The sequence below is a fragment of the Poecile atricapillus genome, chromosome 8, assembly GCF_030490865.1.
Source record: "Poecile atricapillus isolate bPoeAtr1 chromosome 8, bPoeAtr1.hap1, whole genome shotgun sequence".
NCBI lineage: Eukaryota > Metazoa > Chordata > Aves > Passeriformes > Paridae > Poecile > Poecile atricapillus.
Window position 1 is genome coordinate 21,103,657 of NC_081256.1, and position 22,681 is coordinate 21,126,337.

The window sequence follows — 22,681 nt, forward strand, 5'->3', positions numbered from 1 at the left end:
CTTCCTATGGGAACTGCCCTCTTACTCTTTTTTTCTCAGTGTAGTTATCTGAAGCTTACTGTAGTCTGGATGCCACTTTGTGGTTAATTTCAATATATTTGCTGGTTTTGAATTCAGTGGTAAAGCTAAGCTTAAAAAACAAACAAACAAAAAAACCCACCCAGGATTGAATGATTAAATTGCCTTTATTTATTTGTTTGGTGCTCATTGTTCTGTCTCCAAAGGAGCACCAAGCACCTCAGGATGTGGGTTATATCCTGCTAGGGTTTTCCTTGGATCTGTTTCCACTGACTTTCATCCAGAGACAGAGGGACTACCTAGTGCTGCATGCTTTTGCTGCCCTATTTGAAATCCTTTTCTTTTGAAAGTAGTGAATATCAAGGCTGGTTGTAGATGTTGTTTTAAGGAGGTCTTTAGGCTTCAATTTACACCTTTGACTATTTAATGGCAGAAGAAACATCTACTAGGCCCAGGGTGGATCGAAGGGAAAACAATTTAATCAACAGGTAGAAGCTCTTGTTTGAAGTAATTGATTGTAATTTTGCTTTGGATTTAGAGAAATCAAACTTTGTCGAGAAAATAGCTGTGCTGCAATCTATTAAAATGTTTGATTTGCTACTAAGATTGAATTGTTGTAGTAGAAGTGGTATTTATTTTGCTAATCAGGCTGATTTACTGCTTTGCTCTGCTTTTGTTAAAGCGCATAACCTTTATTTATACAAATTATTTAAGTTTTTATGACTTTTTAGGAAGTTGCATGTTGATGAATAGCATGTTTCTAATTTATTGTGTCAAACTGCATTTAGAGGAAGGCGTGTATCTAATGCACAAAATCTTCACTTGGCTTACTGTTGCAGTGTACTGGATAAAAGAGGGAAACTTCTGCATTTCAAACTAGGGAAAAGTGCTCTTTTGACAGTAGTGAAATGAACTGATTATCTTACTCGGTATTTTGGAATTAGTGGGGGTTTGTAGTCTCATAACTGGCGGATAAATTTCTTTTACTTGAGTATCTGGAGTGCATACAAAGCACTGAAGCTACTTGAATGCAAAATAGTTGTGGTATTAAAAATAATTTCTATGCCACTGTAAAAACTGGCCACTTAACATTTTTACTTCGTGAACATTCTGCCTGTGATTTCTAACAGTTCCACTGATTGCTTAGTTTTCTTCAAACTGTAAAATATTGCTTGATTATTTCATTTATCTGACTTTTTTTTTTCTCTAGTGGCTTCAATCAGATTGTGCTACAGGTTGCCAAAATTTGAAATTGAATTTGAAATTAAAATCTAGACTCAGTTTGGATGTGATATTTCTATAGTATCTATAGCTGCAGTGGGTTCTGTTGTCTAAACACTGAAGAACTTCAGTTAAAGAACTGCAAAAGGATTTTTTACTGGCTTTTTTTTTTTTAATAGAAATTCTTTACAAATATATATATATAAAAAAATCCCTGATTTTGAAAGAAATAACCAGAAACGCTTCTGTAGTATTTTCTTGTGTTTCCCTTATGCTGTGAGACAGCAGCACTGGGCAGAAGACAGCCCCACTCTGGGGAGGCAATGGAGATATTGCCCTCCAGTTCTCTTTAGGCACCATTTAGCTGGGTTTTGTTCTAGTTGGTTAAAATAGTAAGCAGCAGGGTTTAAAATTTACTGTCTGGTATCTGTAGGGGCTTGTATTTAAATCTTTCTTAATTTTAAGCATATTTAATAATAATGTCATGGAAGTGTCCTATCTTCTTTACCAGAATTTTTAAGTTCACATTACCTCTCTTCTGGCTTTTTGGGTCTCTCTGGTCATGAGTAACTCAGCTACTCATCTTGGGCAGTGCCCACAGTTTTTCTTTGCAAGAGATATGGTTAATTTAAAAGGGAGAAGTAAAAGCCTCAGGAGGGTTTGGGTGGAGTGCCTGAGATGGGACTGCTGAAATGACCTCACCAGGTCAAATCTGCTGCTGACTGAGGATGAGCAGGAGTATCTTTCTGGTTTGGTAATCAAAAGAAATGCAGATGTTGGCTTTAGTGCTCTTGCAAGTACACCTCTCTATGTGTTGCATGAGAGACATGACATGTGTTTGTACACGGAGAGTTACACGTGAAATGAGATTGCCCCCTCGGCAATTGTAAATGCTCCCAAAAACGAGAAGCTGCTGCAGTGTTCCATTGCACCACACTGCTGGAATCCAGGCTTGTTTCCTTATCTTTCCTCTTCATGGCTCTGTAGCTTGTGCTGGGACAGAGGAATGCCATGCGGTGATGGGAGGTTCTTCGATCACTCTCATACATGTGTTACTGACAATTTACACTCTTGTTGCTTCTCTGGCATGAATTATTTGCACTTCCCTGTGGCTGCCTCCCTTCATCCACACCCTGGTGGTCTCTGGCTGGTCCATGCAGCCGCTGTCTTCAAAATTTGGTAAGAATGTTTGGAAAGTGTTGTTTTGAGGATTGGCAATTGTTCAAGTCAGTTAAGAATTTTCTGGTGATGTTGTTACGCAATAAAGTTATAAAAATTAATTCTTCATATGCAGGCTAAAATAAATGAGTGTAGTTAGATTTTTACTGCTTTACTGGAAGATACCAGGACCAAAAAGCTAAAACTAGCAAAGTTTTCTGAATCACTGAATTAATGGATTAGCTAAAAATGCCCCAAGGAAATTATCTTGACCAAAGAACAAATAGTGCTAATTGCTCTTAAACTGAACTTGTTTAGTCTGCAGATGTTGCTAGCAAAACTGCATCCTTTTTTTTGTCCTGTGGGAGAGGGAGTGTCAGTGTGTAGGTGGTGAGCACACCCAGCCTTCATGAGTCCAGGAGGGTCAACCAGACTTCTCTGAAAAGATGTCAAAACCAGTCCAGTAGTAGTATTCCTGGGAGAATATGGCAAGTGGATTTATTTCTGGGTGAAGCTGGTGTAAAAAAAGAAGGGGATATGTTAAATGGGTCAGAATTGGTAGTGTTTGAGATGTTTTTATAATTCCAAGATTTTGCTTGTTCCTTAGGCAGTGATAAGAAAGATAAGACACAAGAAAAAGTCTGATAAATGATTGCAGCTGTACCGTGTCATACAACAAAGAATATATATATTGAAGCTTGTTTTTATCTGATCTGGTAAACAGTCTTTTCTGAAGTGCAGTAGCTTGTAAAAACCCAGTAAACGTGGGTTTTTATTACTTGTTGGTGATGGAAGATGCATCATTATTGGGCTACAAAGTCTTGTGCATTTATTACTCTGTGTACGGGGTCTGTGTATTTATTAGTGTTAAATACTCCATATTGTTCCATGTCAGCATTATGCCACTGACTTGGAGAAAAGCATGGCATAAAAGTATTCTCCAAAAATCAGGGAAGAAAAGCCCTTGACTAGGTGTGACTGAAATAATATCCACAGTGTTCTGTTTGGAGATGAACCAGACCCCAATATTTGGTATTTGACACTGAGGGGAAATTCTTTTGCTAGGTGGAGTATTTTTGACAAGTGTGTTTGATACTCCTCCCCTGAGCGTTTGTCACTTGCTTCCTTGGTTAACCAGTGCATGTTAGCGTGATCACAAAACAAAACAGTAAAATTTACAGGCCTTCTGTTTGTTCTCCATCAATAAAAAGAACTAGATATCGGTAAGTTCCAATGGAAAACAGAGGCATAGGTGTGATTTTTTTGTTTGTTTTGTTTTTGTTGTTTTGTTTTTTTTTAAAGTTCATAAACATTGAGCACTTTTTTCCTATTACAAAGGAAAACTGAGCTGGATGCTTTAGTGAATCTGTATCAGAGCTGCGAGAACCACATCAGGAGCAAATCACTTCAATGACGGTACCTACCTGGCAAATTTTAATATTAAGATGTGGGTAAATTTTCTATCTTCAACAAGTTAAAAGATTATGAAAGTTTTTCTTCCCAAAGACCGAGAACAGAGGTCTTGAGTTTGTTACATTCTCTGACCAGTCTAATAGATCACATTGATTAATGTGAGTTGATTTAAAAAATAGAAAAAATGTCCCAAACCCACCAGTTTCATGAAGCCCTGGCAGCAGTTGGAGATAATGAGAATTCTGTAGGTGACTGCAGAGGCAGAATTCTGTAACTGAAATTCCCAAACGGTGAAATCCTATCCCCAGCCTATTCCAGTTTGAACTAGATTTGCAGGATGCACAGCTCAGCCAGTTTCAGATTCCTGGTGTGAAACAATCAAGATAAGAATCAAAAAGTAAAGAAAGTGAAAAGCCCTGTTAGATCAAACACTATACACTAATCTTTCTCCTTAGGCAGAATTATTCCTTCCAGAGTCCTTACTACTCTTGTTTAAAATAACAGAAGCCCCATGGCACCAGAGTTTCTCTTAACTTGTCTTCAGCCACATGACTTCGTTATGTGGAAGATTTTCTTGGTTATTTAAAATGTATTTGCAGCTACCCAATCTTCACCAGACAAACCTAAGTCTTCTCTTGCCCTTGACATTTGCTCCTGTGAAATTTCTGGTTTTTCTCCTGTCAGTAATGTTACATAGCTGTACTTGAGGCTGATCCCTTAACTAACATAAGCATTTTTTTTTCTACTTTTTAAACTGTTTGTGAAGTGCTGTAATAAGTTATCTAATCCCACTTTAACTTGTTTATAAGATAAACACCTGCTGTGTGTTGCTCTGTATGTGTAACACATAAGTTCAAAGGGATGTGAATTGAGCTGTACAGCTGCAATGACCATAGGAAATCCAACAGAAAATATTTCCAGTGAAACAAAAATATTGACTTCACTCATTTTGGCAACAAATTAAGTTTGCTTTGGGGTTTTTTACAGTCATTTTCAATGGGGAAAAACCTTTTCCTACAAGCAGGAAAACCAACATAATTGAAATGTTAATTAACATATCAAACAGTATTTTTAGGGGGAGTTTTTTGATTTTTAAATTTTAGGATATACCACCTAGGTCTATCTTGGAGGTACATAGTTCAATAGTTCAAGTGTATATTATACTATATAACTCAGCACTCTTTGCTACTTAGAACAGGCTTGAATAAGGGCACTGTTAGGTTGTTACCAATTAAGCATGGCCTAATTGATGATCTTTGTAAGACCTCTGTGCTGTGGTTTCGTTTCCTGATGCTCATCAGTTCTTTTGAATATGTTGTCTTTGATGAATCAAATATGTGTTTACCTTGGTCATGCTTAAGTCCTGTTGTTAAAAAAAAAAGAAAAAAAGCAAAGAACAAGTGGCATGATTATATTATTTAATATAATGCTGTTGATTAATGACTTTAGCCCATTTATTTAATAGATGCTGTTCTCCTTGACCATAGAGCTAAAGTAAATATTTTGCTATGTTTCTCTATACTGTAAGCTCCTTATTCTTTGGAACAGGTTTTGGTGTCTCTTACTCCATGTGCAAGTCTAATATTGATGCAGCTATGTTGCTCTTCAGTCAGTGTGACAGACAAACAGCTCTGCTATCTGAATGGTTTGAAAGGACAACAGAATAACAGATACATGTTTTATACAGTTAGTCTGTGCTGTTTCTGGTACAGCTCATACCTAGTACATATTCCATGCTTGCTGAGAGCATTTTGTGCTGGGCTCCCTTTTGCTGTCCAAGGCACCAGGCATCCTTTGGAAACTTGTATTTTGATGATGGAGCTGTAGGGCAGTGCTGCTCCCGCGTCTCTTCCCTTTCAGGGAAGTGTTCCCTCCTCCTTTCTTGAGCCGCTTCTGTCCTGCTCTGACCCTGCAGTGGGATGCTTCAGGAGCTGAGTAGAAGAAAACTGTTAATTTTTTTTTTTTTTTTTTAGAGGAAAGGAAGTGTTGAGAACACCCAGCTGGGAGAGGGTAGATGAGGGTAGACTGAGGTCTCCCCACGCAATAGCAGTTAGATCTTGGCTAGGAGATGACTTGAGCATGAAACTCTGAACCAAAGCCTTCAGATCAGCCACACCTCTGAGCTCTTAGGGACGAGAGACAGCTGGCTTGGGAATGAGTGTGTCCCTCTGCCTTCTGTGATTTTAGCCCCTGCTGCAGGGCAGGCTTCCCTTCTCAGGAGGCAGGAAAGCTTGCCATGGTAATGAGGAGCACAGGCGTTTTTCCTATACCCTGCTCTGCAATTTGCCACAGCTCAGTAGCTGCTGTGTAAGAATAAGTTGTCCTTTTAGCAGGGATGGCTGGATAACCAGTGCATGAACAAGGGCAGCCCTCTCCAGGTAGGTTTTAACTCTTTGTGAATTAGAGACCTCATGTTAGAGAAATGATGGAGACATGGAAAGAGCAGAGGCCAAATGTGGTAGGAAAGATGGTATTGTCTGCTGGTGGCATGGTGTGAAGATTTGGAAAAAGGAAAAAAAATAAAAATCCTTGTGTTGCTTGGTCTTGGGCACTTGTCTGCTATTTAGTCACAGGGTTTGCCTGGACAGGAGGAACTTCATCTGTAGGTTATTTGTGTGAAAATGTGACCAAGATGCGGTAGTTGTTTGGAAAGCTGATACAACTGCCTGAGTACATTGTGCCTCATGTGACACTCAGTTTTGAAAGTTCCTGGGCAAATGAGAGGGGACTTCAAGCAGAAGTTCACCAGCTTTTGTTGACCAGTATTTTTTGGGGAGGGAAAAAAAAAAAAAATTCCTTGATGCATTTAATTGATGATTTCAGGGCATTCAATGTTACCTTTTTTTTGGCAGTGTGAGAGGCTTATGTTTTTCTCTGGCTTTGCACAAAATAATAATAGTAGCAATAATTTTAGGAAGACTCTGGAACACTTTATAAACATCTTATTTTAGAGGAGCTGTAACCCTGGAACACCTGGAGTGTATGAGCTTAAGCTTCAGTGCAAACTTTGCTTTTGGTCTCTGGTATGACGTAAAATGTTTTCACAAGAAACGATGAAAATGTTTCAATGAGAAAAAATGTTTTCATACCTGTGGATTTTTAAGTGCTTTTGAGTTTTAAAAGTAACCCATAATTTTGAGGGGCTGTTTTAAAGGCATTCTTGGATCCTATCTCTTCAGCCTCTATGCTACTACTATTACATACCCAGTATCACAAGCAAGGTAGATTTTAAAAAACATTTTGGAATACCTTTGTTTTTAAAGCTGACCCTTTGCTGCAAGGGCAGGCATCCTGGGAATTATTCCTCCAGTGGGCAGACAGAAGGCAACCAGATTTCCTTGTGTGTCCTCAGCCAGGGAGAGCAGCAGTGGGTGTACACAGCGTTCGGGGTCAGTGGCCACAGCAGGACAGCCTGAGCCTGTTTGACGTCAAGCTGTCTGCAAACACCTCCTGCAGCAGCAACCAAGCTCCACTGCATCGCCTGAATGTCCTCAGCAGCTCCTTAGCTTGGCTTGGCAAAAATGTACATCTGAGCTGTTACTCTGAAAGAATGCCCTGTTTGACTTCTGGGTGCCCAAAGAACTAAAGGTGGTAATGGTACCAAAGCTGAGGGAAACCCAGCCAGGGCTCCCATGGTGGTTGCACTCATTGGGGTTGAAAATAACACAATATTGTCAAGTCCTTTTGTAATTTTGGGAGATTTCCTTATTTAAACATTTTGAGGCTAGTTCCAAATGTGATGTCTGTGTAAAACATGAGTCCCATCTCCTTGAATCATGGCAAATTTGAGACAGAATTTTAATTAATTCAATAAATTAAGCTTGCCATAATCTACATAAGCTGTTCTGCAAGGCTACCACGAATCCCAAAGCAGAAGAATATATTGTTCTGAAAACACAGGATCTGTCTAAAAACACAGATGAGGCCCAGGCACTGTTAGCAGAAGAAGGCGATTTTCCCAGGAAAGTGGTTTGAGCTTTGTTCCATATCCCTGCATTGGAGACCAATTTACAAGTCCTTCTAACCTTGCAACTATCAGTTCCCTGCAGACCCATTTCCATGTTGACAAAAGCAGCTGCTGCCTTCCTTCAGCTGTGAAGGCTCATCTGAGTTAGCTGGGTCTGAGTGGAGAAGGGAAGGGTTCTCACCCACCAGTGCAGCTGAGTTGATTTAGTGAGCTGGAGAAGGCTGAATTAGTATCATGGGAAATATGTCAGTTCTTATTTTGAGGAAAGGGAATGGGGAAAAAATTTACTATATTTTTTTGTGTGTGTGTTTTGGTTCAGATTTTTAGGTATATATTTGAAATCTGTAATAACAGAGTGGCCCCTAAATGTTACACATCAGATAATTTTTTTTCTTTTTATTTTTTTTTTAGACCAGGAAAAATCTTTTTCTCTTTCCTGTTTGATGTGTCTGCTGAGAGCACCCAGTTTGACAAGCTGTTTTAGCTGATTAATATTACAGTGATGAATTTAAACTTAAAACTCAGTTCTAGACTAAAAACACAGAAAAATTATTTGTCAATGTGTTACTGATTTGATCAATGTGTAGTAGTCATCATGTCCACTGTTTTTGTTAGAAAAACCCCTCAAATTGGAAAATACCTTGAATTTTCACAGATGGGCCCCCATCCTGCAGGTAGCAGTCTGTGAAAGAGGGGTTTTGTGAGTGCTTTAAGGTCCTTTGGTATAAGAGTGCTTTGGATAATAACTCTTTATACTCCTTCCCAGTCTAGACTGGGTTTAACTTCATTCTCTAGGCCCTTCTAACTTCCAGTTTATGTGAATTGGATTACTTGCTAATGAATTTCATTTAAATGCCTTGCAAGTGAAATGGTGCTGCAGCACTGCTCTCCCTCCTCCCCATTGGTACCAGCTGATTGGTATTGACGAGATTACTGGGGTACATCATGGGTTTTTAATGGAGCTGCTTGACTTGGTTTCCTCTCCAGCAGTTCAGCTTCCTTCCTTTTCAGTGGGCTATGAGCTATTTTCTGTGATTGCCTCAATTTTTTGACTGTTATAGAAATTGGTGTTTAAACTTCTGCAGTGTTCTTTTGCTCTGCCTGACTTGTCCTTTCCCATTGCACAGTGAATCTTGTTTCTGTGGGTTTACAGTGAGTGGTTTCTGTATCTGGATGAACTTTTCTCCAGAATAGTGATATCTGCTTGCCCAGTTCTTATTCTTTATCCCCTCAGATACCCTTTGTTTTAGCAGTTGGTTCACATATGTCCATAGACATACTTCATCTGTGTAAGAGTATTCCTGAAGTGTGGAAAGTAGTGCAGCTTTAATGTGATATGAATGAACAAGTTAAGCATTTCATCTTTGAAACATCTGGAAAGTCAACTTACATCAGGTTTTTCTGTATTTCTGATGGAATAAAGATAAAAGAACAAAGATCAGGAAATAAAAATTTCTCAATTGACAGAGAACTGTTTCAGGTAGAGTTTAGGAATTTGTGTGGCTTTGTCTCTGGACAGGTCTTAGATACTTTCATTGCTTCCTGATGAGGCTTCTTGTAAAACATCCTCGCCCATGCCGTGCTCCCAGAGTGAAGTACTGGAGCAGTCTGTGCATGTTATTTTGTCACTAGGAACCCTATTGCTACCTACCAGTTTCAAGTAATGACAGTTTTTAACGACGTCTTGTGTGTGGTGCTGATTTCCCCATCACACACTTGTACGTGTTTGTTTCTCCTGAATTTTCCGAGCTGGTGTTTGTCTCAGTTTAGCTTCTCTGTCAGATCTGAAAAGCAGATGTTGTTGTAGACGTGCTGAATTGCTTAAAAAAAATTGCCATACATCACTGTGGAACTGTGATTAAAAGAAATAACTTTGGTTTTTTCTGTTTATGTTCCAGGCACAGCAGTGGTAGAATCACCATTAGCTTTGTATGTGCCTATTAACCAAATGAAAGGAAGGATTCAATGGAGTGATTAGTTTTCAATTTAGGCTTTTAAAATTATTGTCTCATGCTTTTTGCAGCCTAGTTACTGAGGGGAATATCCAGGATTTAGTTATTTTTAATTCTGTTTTGATTGGGACACTTTTTCCAGATACTGAATTGAGATAAAAGCAGGATACTCAAGGATTATTCAGAAGGCAAGATACTGTGTCCCTAGAAGGCCTTTGTGATTCGGAAAGCACGACATCTAATGACTAAATTTATTTGTTAGAGCTCAAATAGCACCAAAATCTCAGAAAGTAGTATAAACAGTGTGATCCTAAGAGGATTAGAAAAAAAAGCACAAGTGCACAAGTTCACATGGAGAACAGGAGCAATTCAAAGCTCACACAAAAAACATTGGTTTAGCTGTAACACAAACGCAGTGTGATGTCTGAGAAGGAGAAAGCAGCACCAATAGCAGCATTTCTGGAAGGAAATGGTTAAACATTTCTGCAAGTAGCATTTAAGCTGTGCCAAGGAAAATACAGGTTGGATATTAGGAAAAAAGATTTTACAGGAAGGATGATAAAATGTTGGAATGGTTTTCCCAGGGAGGTGGTGGAGTCACCATCTCTGGACGTGTTTAAAAGAAGACTGGATGTGGCACTCAGTGCCATGGTCTAGTTGAGTTGTCAGGGCTGGGCTGAACTTAGTCTTGAAGGTTCTGTGATTTAGAGAAATCCTTGCTTTGATCTGATCACGTTTGGAAACAGGTAAGGACTAACATCAGTGTACACGTGGTGTTTATAACCAGATCTGTCACTGGGTTGGTGCCAGTGTTGATTTTATCCTTTGTACCAGACGATTATTGCCTGGTTGCTAGCAGCAGATCTGTGCAAGCAGCCTGGATAGGTTTTTGCTGCTGTGGTGAAGGTGGTTTGGTGTGTTAGTTTTGGCCCTGCAGGCAGGAGCTGCCTGGCTCATGCAGGCTGGGTTTAAGGCCTGGAGCGTGGCTGGTCTCTGTAGCCCACAGCAGGATAGGATGCTCCTCACAGGGAGAGGATGCTGTACCGAGTGCTTGGCCCCAAATCTCAGAGGGACATGGGCATCAGGTGTGTCATTTTGTGCAGAAAAAAGTGGTGTGGGCAGGGCTGGTAAGCACTGGCTCTGAACACACGTGTGCCAGTGCACACATGGCAAAATCATCTTTCTTTTCAAGTTGAGGGGAGCAGTTTTCAACTGATTTTGAGCATGTTAGTTATCAGGTAGTGGTGAACCATTCCCAACCCCTCCAAGCTGAAGGATCCAAACTCACAAGCTGCTGTTGCATTCCCCAGGTGTGCCTCAGCAACTTAAAGGGCATCTGGTGGATTATTTTTAAGTGTCACGTAGTATAGCTGTTACTACATCTGGGCACCTGTTTAAATCACTGTAATGTGTTGGAATATAAAGGTGAGAGATAGTCTGAAATCAATAAATTATAACTGTCACCTGCATTGTTTCAAGGTACATGCCAAAATTCAATAAGATAAATTTGGAAAGAAAAAAAGCTGCTGATGATGCGTTTGTACTCAGCAATTGATTCTGAAGAAGGACATTGCAGTTTTCTTAATGTTTACACGTCTCTTCAAGCGCCCTTATTTAAAACTGGAGCCTACAACCAATTAACATTGAGTGAGGAATGAAGCAAAGTCAGTGAACCCTTTCTTTTCTCATTCTCTGCTCTCTTGAGTCTTTGCTTCCAGCTTCTTTCCGTGTCACTGCCCTGTTCAGACGTGAAGCAAAGGACAAGAAGCCTCTTCCACGGATCAGGCAGAAAGGTTTCCCTCTCTGGCTTCGATGATAAGTACTGCACTCGAGATTGCACAAGGGCAAAGAGGCGTTGGAAGGAGACAGTTTGGGCACTGTGTACTGAAGAAAGCCTTTTTTCCTTGAAGAAAATGGTTTATGTTTGTGCAATCATCCCTTTATTTATGTTTGCAGTGTTCCTTCCCAAATGGAATAACCCAAACCAAGCGTCACACTCAGAACAGGGTAACAGGGCTGTCCTCTGCCTTTCTCTGCGCACAGCTTTTTCTTTTGACTGTTCTCAAAAGAATATTGGTCAGCTGCTGTTTTATTCTGTCTTTCAGGAAAACACTTGTTATAAGGAAATAATGTTTTATGGGGTCTGCAGACAGGGTGTTACGGCTTTCTCTTCTCACCTGGTCAGCAGCTCCAGCCCTGGAAAAAAACCTTTCTGAGTAGCTTTGCATAGGATACTGTACCTCTCAAGGAGTGGAGTTTCACTCAGCCTATTTACATATTTTCTGCAGCACTGGTACAACTAAGCAAAGAAATAAGAGCATGTTTGCAAATTCTTTCAATTCCCAGCATTCCTTCATTCCTCAGCATCCTCTGCAGTGCCTCTTGCTTGCACAGTGAAGGTGATGTTTCTGCCTGCCTTGTGGGATCTTCTAAGAATAAAAGGAGCCCAAATGCTGCAGCTTTTTTCTTTTTTTCTTTTTTTTTTTTTTTTTGGCTGGGTCCAAAAATGGGTCTATAATGAATGTTTTTCCTGCTGGTTGAGCTTGAAAAATTGCACGTGAGAACCTTGTGTTGATCATGAGTCCCATAAACTATAGTTACTCTTTACTCATAGTAAAAGTTTATTGGCCACAGGTTGCAGATGCTTGGTAAAGAATTTAATCTAAAAATAGTCTGGTAATACTTCATTAGTCACCCATGTCCATCTGTCACCCTTCCTGCTCTTTGAGTGGGTGATTAGATTATGTCCTAAAGAAAAGTTGTCTGGCAAGTATTTGTATGGAGGACAACCACCCAGGAATATTAGTGTGGATAAAAATCCTTTGTCACTGCTGAATAAAAATGAATGTTGCAGTGGATGGAGTTACCTCATATTTGGATGTCAAAAGCTGTGTGCTTATACTTAGTAGTTATTTTATTGTTGGGTGCATAAAATTATTATATATAGTTAAAGAAAATTGCTAAAATATAGGAGAGTGTGGATTTGTTTGGATTATGTTTTTGTTTGGGTTTTAAAGGTAGTCAAGATTTCTCTTGAATATTGCACTAGGAAGATTTCTGTTGTTTACATGTTGTCAAGTGTTGCTAGCAATTACTGTGAACTTGTGGGTTTTTTTTAAATTACTGAGGTCACTACTGGAGTTGGTAACTCTTTGGGCTCATGGGTACACCTGTGTATATAAATTGAGTTATTTAGTGCAAGATGTGTTAGGAAAACAGATTTATTTTTCTTCTTCTGCTTCACAGTGGATGTAACCATTTTGAAAGCTGTGCCACTGGAATGTTGACTTTTGTTTGGGGCTTTTCAAAGTGTTTAGATGTCGGTAGCTGTGGTTTATTTCCAGAAGAAACTTGGCATGGGCAGGTGATACTGTAAGTTGCCTAGTTGCCTTCCTGAAGCTTTTTGCGGAGAGCTGAAGCAAAATGCAGACATCAGGATGCTTCCACCCAGGTTGTTGTGCATGTGTGTGCTCCTGCTGAGCGGGTCCAGGAGGTGCAAGTGTTCATCCAGCAGCAGGTTTTGTTCAAAGGTCTGTGTGCTCCCTGCAGAGCCAGCTCTGGGATGTGGGGATGACAGGATATGTGCAAAGCTCCAGCTCTGTGCTGTGCTCTCTGCTCTGGGCTCAGCTCCGGGAACTGAGCAGGCTGGGAGAGCCAGGAAGGTTAAATGATAGCATCTAACTGTGTGTTAACAACAGTTTTCAAAATAATAAATACTAACATTTCCTATTTTGTCTCCTTATTTCACTGTCAGCATCACCCTTCTGTGGCAAGAGGCACCCGAAAGGAAAACAAACTTCTGCATATCAATGCACTGCCAATGGTAAGTACCTTTTTAACTGACTAAAGGTGGTATGGTTTCTCTCTGCACACATGCCATTAGCAGGCTTACACTGCAAACAGTATTTTTAGAATAACTACTTTTTAGTATTTAAGTGGATTATTTTAATTTTTTAAGGAACATCTAGACCATTATGCTGTTTGACAATATATTACAATTGCACCTGCTTTTATCCTATGGAAAGCAGGCAGCATGTCAATTTTCATGTGAGAAGTGTGACTTGACAGTAACATAGCTCATCCTGTTGGTAACTGGTGTTGCTTCCTCTTTTGGCCAAGAGCCTGTTTGGGGTGAGCTGTAGCCAGGCCAGGTGTTCTGTTGCCCCCACTTGGGTGCTCTCTGCAGTTTGTTTCAACCAAAATCAGCTCTGCATTGTCAGGTGTATTTTACTTCAGCTCATTTGTCAGTGTAAGACCAGTGAAGTTAAAATCTTAGCTTCTGTAGAAAGGGACAATCTTCTTATTCCACCTCTGGAATACTGCAAATTCATATTTTCAGGCTGTCCTTATGAGGTGTGCTGGTGCTTCCTGATCGTTGTGCAGATGGAAAGCAGAGCTGAGGCCTGAAGGGAAGGGCTGGAACTTACTGCTTCAGCTTTGATCAAACAACCTCTTTTTAGCAGTTTTGGTATCTTACGTCGTCACAGTTGATGAGTACAAGAGTGGTACCTATAGCATTAGCCTTGAGAATTAAATGCATAAAGTGAGTTCTGTATTTGAAGCATCTCCAGATCATTGTGCTCAGTACAGAAATTAAAGGGGTAATATTTTGAACCGCTTGCTTTGAAAACTCAGTTTTGGATCTGAGAGCTGAGCTGGTTTCCTTTGGCTTGCATGTGGAAATGGATCTAAAGAATATGTAAATCAATTACAGCCTTGCTTATACATTTGCAACTCCACTGTCTTTGCCCTGTGAGGAAAATGATGCTCAACGAGAGGTTGCTTGGATGTAACTCCTTTACTTTGAGGTAGTAAGCACTTCTGTTAACTCCCAAAGACATCGTGAATGGAAATGTAATATATCTGTCACAAAGTACAGTAAATATACCTCTGAAACCAGAAGATCTGCACCAAGCATATATGTTGTTTAATAGTCTGGTTTTTTTAGGCACAGAGTTGATATGAGTAGAGTTTTTATTAATTTGGGATGAACCTCAGCTGGTGAATTTGTTGAGTGAGAAAGAATAGAGTTTACCTGGTCAGTCAGACTGGTATTTTAACTTCTCATTCCTGAAATGACCAGTGCTCTCAGCCTTTTCTAGTATTGTTAAACCTTCATTGTTGTTGTTGACCTTTTTCCAGCAAAAAGCTACTCTGTTATGTTTTTATTTTGTAGTGGTTGAGTTTTATTTTAGTTATGATTTAAGATACTGATCTGCCTCTCTTAAAAACATGACTCATTTCATATTAACCTAGTCCTTATACTTCATAAAATTTTAAAATACTGTGAGACTGTACTTGAAATTTTACTGCATTTTATCCTAATTTTCCCCCTACAAATTATATTAGAAATTCAGAATTGCACAGACTCAAGGGCATGTTAGTTGTTACAGTGATCATAAAACATACTCAACTGTTACTTGTAGTGAAGTACTCCCCACTCTTTTCTTTGAGGGCTGTTTTTGTGCTGTAAGTTGTTGTACTTTATTATTCAAGAGATTTCTAAACCATTACTCACCTCTGATTAACTTTGAAATGGTCTGAATGTAGATTTAAGAGACAAGCTAGACACATTTTTTACCATCCCCAAAGTAATCGTAACTAAACCTGTACAGTAAAAAAGACTTTTATAGGTTTTTATTGTCTTTTTCTCTTTGCTGTGTGTAAACAAAGTGTAGGCCAGAGGATGCTGAAGAAAGCAGGTTGTGTACATCTCTCAAACAGGAATTGCTTTAAACATGGTTGTCCATGTTCCCACATATATTTGAGTAAAAAATTAATTTCTGATTCCCTTGAGAAATGGTTGTAGCATTTTTGGTCATGTTTTAATCCTGATTGTCAGTTCCACTTCTTATTGGAAAAAACAAACAAACAAACAAAAACAATTTACACCTATTCCATCCTCTTCTATTGTTTTCTTAGATTTTCAATTTTCAAGGTAATTAGAAGCAGCTTATTTTTTGCATCATAATATGTTATGATATACATACATATGTTACGTATATGTTAACTGATTAACCAAATAGGGTAAAATACTAGTTGCTCCTTGAAAATTATTGAAGTTGTTGGCAATTCTTTAGAAAATTAAATATTTATATTGTGATACAGCATGGGTGTGTTCAGTGGTTGTGAGTTCTCCTTCCCATTCTTCCAGCCAAATCTCATGCTTCTCACAATGTCAAAGCAAAGATGCAAAGGCTTAATGAAAAAGGCCTGGTAATTGCAGGAAACTAAGTGTCTGATGCTACTTTTCTAGGATTTTGAAGGTTCATTTAGAGGCTGATATCTGGGTACTTAATCTGTGGTCACAAGATCTAATGAATGTTTCGGAAATAAAAATTTAAAGTCTTGGATTTTTGGTCTAAGCAAAAGATGACATCAGGATTTCAACAAGGGCTTTAGCAAATAAATTTTCTTTTATATGATGAAATAGGTAGTTTACCCAAGGGAGATTTTCCATTGTATCTTGCAAGGCTTTTTTGTAAGTTTTGGAAGGAAACCAATTTGCCTTTCTGCCTTTGCAAGTCACTGAAGCAGGTTTATGTGTGCACATAAATATGTGTGGGAATATAGGAGTGTATTATCTGTGCATGTATTAATACACACATACAGTGGTATATCTAAATTTAGAAATACAGAATGCACTGTGCAAAGCCCAGGAACTTACAGAAAGGTGGGAGCTACCAGTTTGTGACTGTGTATGACAGCTTGCTGGGATGGGTTTGATTTTGCACAGGTAACCAGAAAGGGCTGTGAAGGACTCACCTGGGCAGTGTGGTGGCCTTCTTACAGGCATCCTGGAAAACACTGGTGTTGGCATTCTGAGCCATTCCACGGGCAGTTTGACAAAGATTGACACCCTGATGGGTTAAAAAGGTCTCAGAAGAGAATAGAGGATGTTATTGTTTATTACAAGCTGGCACAGGTGAAGTCTGAGGCTAGGCAGTGAACACCAAGCAAGCAGTGTCATCAACAGCTAAGGCATGTCCTCACAGTCTTGGGGGAATACCAAGTAGGTGATTTAAATCCATTCTTTTCAGCGCTGCCTCCTTTTAGGTGAACACATTATACTGTGTTTCAAGGGTGTAACACACCTATTGTGTGTTATGCCAACTGTTCCTACACATCAGAGATGTTACAGAGCAGCTCTGCAGGCACTGAGTCTCTTGGGCCAGGAAATTCCATGGGTGCAACATTTCAGCGTAATTACCTATGCAGGGCATTTAGCTCAGATCCAGCAGGAGGGCTTGGAGGAGCTGGAGAGAATGAATACATCACTCCAAAGTGAAGGGACTGGAAGGTGTCTGCAAAAATTTCCCCAAGACTGTTTTTAGTTTTTTTTTAATTTAAATGCCTTTGTGGTACCTTCAGGTAATGCTGTGACCTTACCAGTCCTTAGAAAACAGGTGAATGAATAAATGGATATAACTATTAGCCCGTGCTTCCCCAGCAGCTAAACACATCCAAACACTGATCTGCCAGGCTGTTATGTTGAAATGCTTCCATGCAAAGGAAGACAACCAAGGGAGGGGATATGAGCTGGAGTTTGGTGTGGAAGCCTTGTCTCTGCTGGCACCTGCCAAGGACAGCTGGAGGTCTGTGCTGCTAGCTCCAAGGTTTTTGCACTGGAATTGCAAAACTGGCTTTGTTTCAAGAGGAGCTGAATGGCATCTCTCAACTATAGATATATAAAATGGGTATCTGCAGATGAGCAGCTCTTTGTAAGGTGGTGGAGCTGAAGGTCGGTTGCCATTATACTGCAAACAGGCACCCCTGCTTTTCAGAGTTTATGAAACTTGACACTACTAAAGATGTTGCCCTCAAGAGCCTAGAATAATTGAGTCAAAATAAATAACTCTGCAAGACTAAGGCCCTCATTCTCTGAAATACAAATGCATGTGCACACATGTAACTTTTAGTGTAGGAGTAGTTCTTCTGAGATATAAATAAGGAGCACTTGCATGCATAAAGCTAACCAAGCTTGAAAGCACTTTGAACAGTAGGGCCTAAAAGTGCTCATGAAATTTATTGTTGAGGCTGTTGGTTGTTCAGTTTATGCAGCGTTAAAAGGAAAAAAATAAATAAAAATATTTATTTCAAGCAAGTTCTGAAATTGTCTAAAATATCTGACAGCATGAAATTTTGGACTGTTTTGCTCCCTCTGAAATCAGTGAATGCTATTATCAATGAAGGAAGGTGAAGTGCAGTGTATTTTGTGATAATTTGTTGTGGCTAAACAATTACATTTCAAAATGTTCATACATCAGTTCTATTTATTGGATCAGCATGAATTAGCTAATCCAGTGGTTTATGTGTGGAAGAGGAAATACTACTAATAACATGATATAATAAAAAAAGTTGCTTTGTGTGGTAGGGTGCAAACTGTGATAAGCATTAAAAATTGTATGTACACTATTCTGAATAATTTTTTGAAGAGTTTTTGAATTTTCTCTTTCTTTACAGAGAGCAAGTTAAGCAAGATCCCTTTCTGACTGAGAGGGAAAACACCCCTTTTCTCCTTTTTCTGCCATTAAAGTTCACCACTGAATGAATAAACTGAAACGGAAATGAGCGTCCTTTAAAAAAATATCAGTGTTGGCTCTGTTTTGAAGTAGCATTTGTCAGAGAAATTTCTCTGCTGTTTCTCTAAGCATTTTACAGTTCAAAAATAAGCTTTGACTAAGAATTCTCGGCAAAATCATAAATATGTAATTATCTAAGCAGCCAGGATATTTAGCCCCTGGCAGGTGCCCAGTGCAGTGCAAGAGCAAAGGGAACTGGGCCAGTATCTCAAGCTAGAAGAACATCTTCCAAAACAGGGTGAGGACCATTGCTGTTCCTTATCTACTGCCATTCCTAGGTTTTCAATCTTAAATGTACCTGAAAAGAGGCTGTTTCTGCTGTAATGGGTTGTCTTCTCTTACAGCTGGTTTACTCTGATTTTTTTTTTTATTGTTGTCTTCCTCTGCTTCACCTCCCCTGCCTTAGGTTTTTAAAGTCTTTCTTGCTTTATACTGGTGTTGGTTCAATAGATAATGGTACTGCAGTTAGCATTAGATTCTGTCTTGATCAGCATGCCATCTGCTTTAGAGGAGAGGGAGATTGTGTTTCTGCTCTGGGTTCACTGCCATCTGCCCATGGTGAAGTTTTATAACCTGAAATGACCCTTTTCCTGCTCTGTTATATGAAAGAATGAGAAATACAGCATAAAGTCTTCTCAACATTGACAGAGTTTGTTGTGTAGTTAAAAAATGAAACTGGCTTTTAGGTGTACATGAAGTAGGATGTTGGACAGAAAGCCCAAGGACAGGCTCTTCTGTGTCCCAGCACGTGAGTGTTGGCATCTGCAGAAGAGCAAGGCTGGTTTCACAGGAGACTGTGTCAGTGTGTCACTTGTGTCATGAGGCCTTCATCTTGGTTTCCTTCTTGTCAACAGAGAGTTGATGTTAGCTCAAGTTAACAAAAGTAAAAGCTGCCCTTAGTTTCAGCAGTGCAGGACAATGGGAAGTCTGTAGGCTGTGTGGAATGACACTGCTGGTGCTGACTTCTGTTTACCCAGGAGAAACAAAGACATGCTGGCCTTCAAAAACCAGGACCCTGTGTGGCCATCAGTGTGGAGGGCATGGCTACAAGCCTGTATTTGCTTTCCAAGTCTTCAGTTCACCCAGTGATTAGAAGCAAAAATTGGAGACAATGGGTTAATGCACTCATATTCATAAATAAAGGTCATGTGTTGCATTCTTATTGTAATTTAGTGAACAAAGTTAAGAAACTATTCAAGACAAGGGACTTGAATCCCATACTGAGCATATAAACGTAGGATTGGCATCCATGAATTTAATATTCATACAAATGGAGGGTATTGATGTCAAATGTGAGCCATAATTAGAATCTTTGACCTCATTAATGCTATTAATGATATCTTCCCCTTTCACTTAATTTCTCTGGGCTGTAGATGGATCATATTTTATTACAGTCTACACGTGTTTTAAAAATGTTTTATCGTGTGTTCAGGTGTTTAACAACTTTTTTTGAAGCAAGCGAAGTCCAGTAGTATAAGTTAAATTCAGGTCCAATGTGACAAGGGAAGGACTTGAATAAAGTAATAAACTGGGCACGTGGTGTGACTTGGGAATAGTTCTGTGCAGGGCAAGGAGTTGGACTCGATGACCCTTGTGGGTCTCTTCCAACTCAGCTGATTCTGTGAAACTGGCAGATGAGGTTTTTTCACTCTCTTATAACTTGTTTTCTCTTTTAGCTTAGCTGACACTCTTTATGAGAACAGCCGTGCACTTCTGGTAAAGAGCATACAGTAAGCCAAATAAGATATACTATGAAGAAGTGGTTTTAAGTGTGTGCTTACTGATGAGAATCCAGAATAAAGTCACTGGTGGTTAAAATGAACAGAGGGCAGATCAACCATCAAAGCACAGTCTTTTTTCATGAATAAAAGAAACAAATTTAAAACTATCAGGTACATAACACACAAATTAAGGGGAAAATAGATGGTCAAAGGTTAAAGAGGGGATGAAAACACAAGTTTTATGGTCACAAGATCAAATGAGGCATTAGTTAATTTTCCTTTTTTTTGGTGCAGTTCAGCAGGAGTTCAAGTAATTCAACTGAGTGATTGAACTGGAACAGGAAAGAGTGCCAGAAAAACTGGTTGCTAATAACATAAACAGAAAAAATAATCAAATGAAGTTAAGACTTGATGTCAGCATTTCACATTAAAATGCATTTGAAAAGTCTGGAATTCCATCCTAGTTCATGGAACCTGATTTACATAAAAAACAAATTTGTAACAAATAGTATTTTAACAGCTGATACATTATTCTACTAATAAGCTGTCAGAATGGATTTAACCAAGAAGTGGCTGAGGCTCAGATGGTGTTTTCTGGAGAGTGACCATCTGGGAAATTGGAAGTAACTTGAGTAGTAAGTAAGGATGTTTGAACTGTGAGGAGGTGACTTAGTTACATAAATAGCAAATGGGAACCACATTGGGGATGCTGGGGTTTTGCTCTTAACAGAAGATAAAATACAACTTAATATTTCCTACCATTGATACCCTAAGTGATGTGCTGCTCTTCAGGCAAGATAATCTTCAAAACCAGAATTTCATACTTCTTGTGGTAAGCAAGTAACTGGTACGTGTTTGAGTTTGTGACTGTGAATGCAGCTTAGAATAGATTGTTGGCATACCTTTCCACTGGCCTAACTCCTGGCTTCTTTTATATTTAACTTTTTCTGAAAACAAAATCTTTTTTTGCTGAACCGTTCAATTTTGGTTATTATTTAGATTTCCCCTATGCTGCTGCAGTTTATAGTTTCCTGTTTTAAAGTCCTTCCCAGGTGATCTGTGAGCAGACTCTTGCATGTCCCAGTTCTTGGCTCAGACTGGGAGCTGTGATCAATAGGCTGTTGTGGAGCAAAATTGCTTCCACTGACCTGTCCAGTTTTGTTTTAACATCCTTTTTGCTGAAGCTGATAGAAATTTCTCAGCAGATTGGCCTCCTCATTGCCCACAGGATCAACTGTTGCCATTTTGTTTTTTTGTTTGGCTGATTGTGTTTTTTTTTTATTCACACGTGTCTCCATGGTGGTCCATGTATTTCAGTTGAATTTCCTTTTCATCATAACGCAGATTAAACTCCTGATTTTTTTTGTCTTTCAAAATGCCCATGTCAAGGCAGTTGTGGGGATAACCCTGTCGAGGTTGACTTGCATTTGGACTGTCTCTGTTAAATTTTATCAGACTGCTTTTCAGTGTGTCCACTGTTGGATGTGGATTGTGGCATATTTGGCAGAGGAATGAGTGTTATATGTAATCCTCTGAAATATCTTAGTCCTAATGTCCAGGTGTCTGGAGTTCATGGGAGTTGGGTCTAAGGGAACCGGGAATGTGGGGCAAAAACTGCAGCCTGAGAGAAAACAGTGTAATGACCAGGAACATTATTATAGTTCAGCAAATTCAGCAGCACATAAGCAAGTCCTGGACTCATTTTTTGTCTGATTTGGAAGACAATTTAATCCGTTATGTAAATCTTTAAATTTATGCTTTGAAAAAGGAGTGTTATGTGCGCAAATTCTAAACCATTCCGAAAAGAACTCGTGGCATCTATACATAGCAAACCTATGGGGAAAAAATAGTCATTTTTAGGGTTCCTGAGGTTCTGTTGTTACCCTAAGAGAGATGTGGGACGTTTTGCAAGTGCATGAGTGGAGAAACATCAGGGAAGGCAAGTCTTGAGCAGAGTGTTACTAGAAGTGCCAAGTTACAGCTGTGGTGGGTGACATCAACTTAAAAAGATGTTAACTATGCAGGACTCATAAGTTAGGAACCTCTGTGCTTGCTTTTGAAGAAAAAAGCATTGTAGCTTAAGTGAAGTCAATTGTTCCACATATTTTTGTGACTTGTAAGTAATCTGGTGAAAATTCTGCAGTGGTTTGCAGGCACGGTGCTCTGAGTAGGGAAAGGAGCTTGTGGATCCCAGGAGGAGGTCTGGGTCACAGAGTAACACTTCCTTCCTTATTCTCTTGCCCTGGCAGCATGGCATTTGTGTATTTGCAATGTTACATCCCCAGGAATCTTCCACTGGAAAATTAATTCATGTCAGAGAAATTATTTGTTTAAAATAAATCCAGCCTTGCCTCATGCATCTCTCTGGCTACACCCATTAAAATTGCTAAGAGGTCAGCTGAAAAATTGCCTAGAGGTCAGCTGAAAGGGCTTGTTTGGGAAGTGGGTGAATTCACAGCCCTCCCTTGGATGGTTTATGGGAGCTGAGTAGCACTTAGGACAATTGGGAAGATGATGCTGTGGCTCGTTTCCACAAGCAGCTCACTGCACACTGTGTCAGGGTTGAGAAATGACAGTGCAGTCTTACCGTGTGTGGTTTTGGGGGGTGAAGAGCAGTTTTGTGGCTGCCTCCACTTTAAATTCAGTGTG

The 22,681-nt window shown here is 39.5% G+C and overlaps 1 protein-coding gene across 4 annotated transcripts in view; it reads left to right on the forward strand.

Moving 5' to 3' along the window:
* The window catches only part of TBL1XR1 (TBL1X/Y related 1), a 110,013-nt gene that overhangs the window by 34,383 nt on the left and 52,949 nt on the right, over positions 1-22,681 (forward strand). For all 4 annotated transcript variants that reach the window (XM_058843827.1, XM_058843826.1, XM_058843829.1 and 1 more), the window contains exon 2: positions 13,484-13,552. The gene's annotated coding sequence lies outside the window, so the exon portion shown is untranslated. The remainder of the gene's footprint in view (positions 1-13,483; positions 13,553-22,681) is intronic.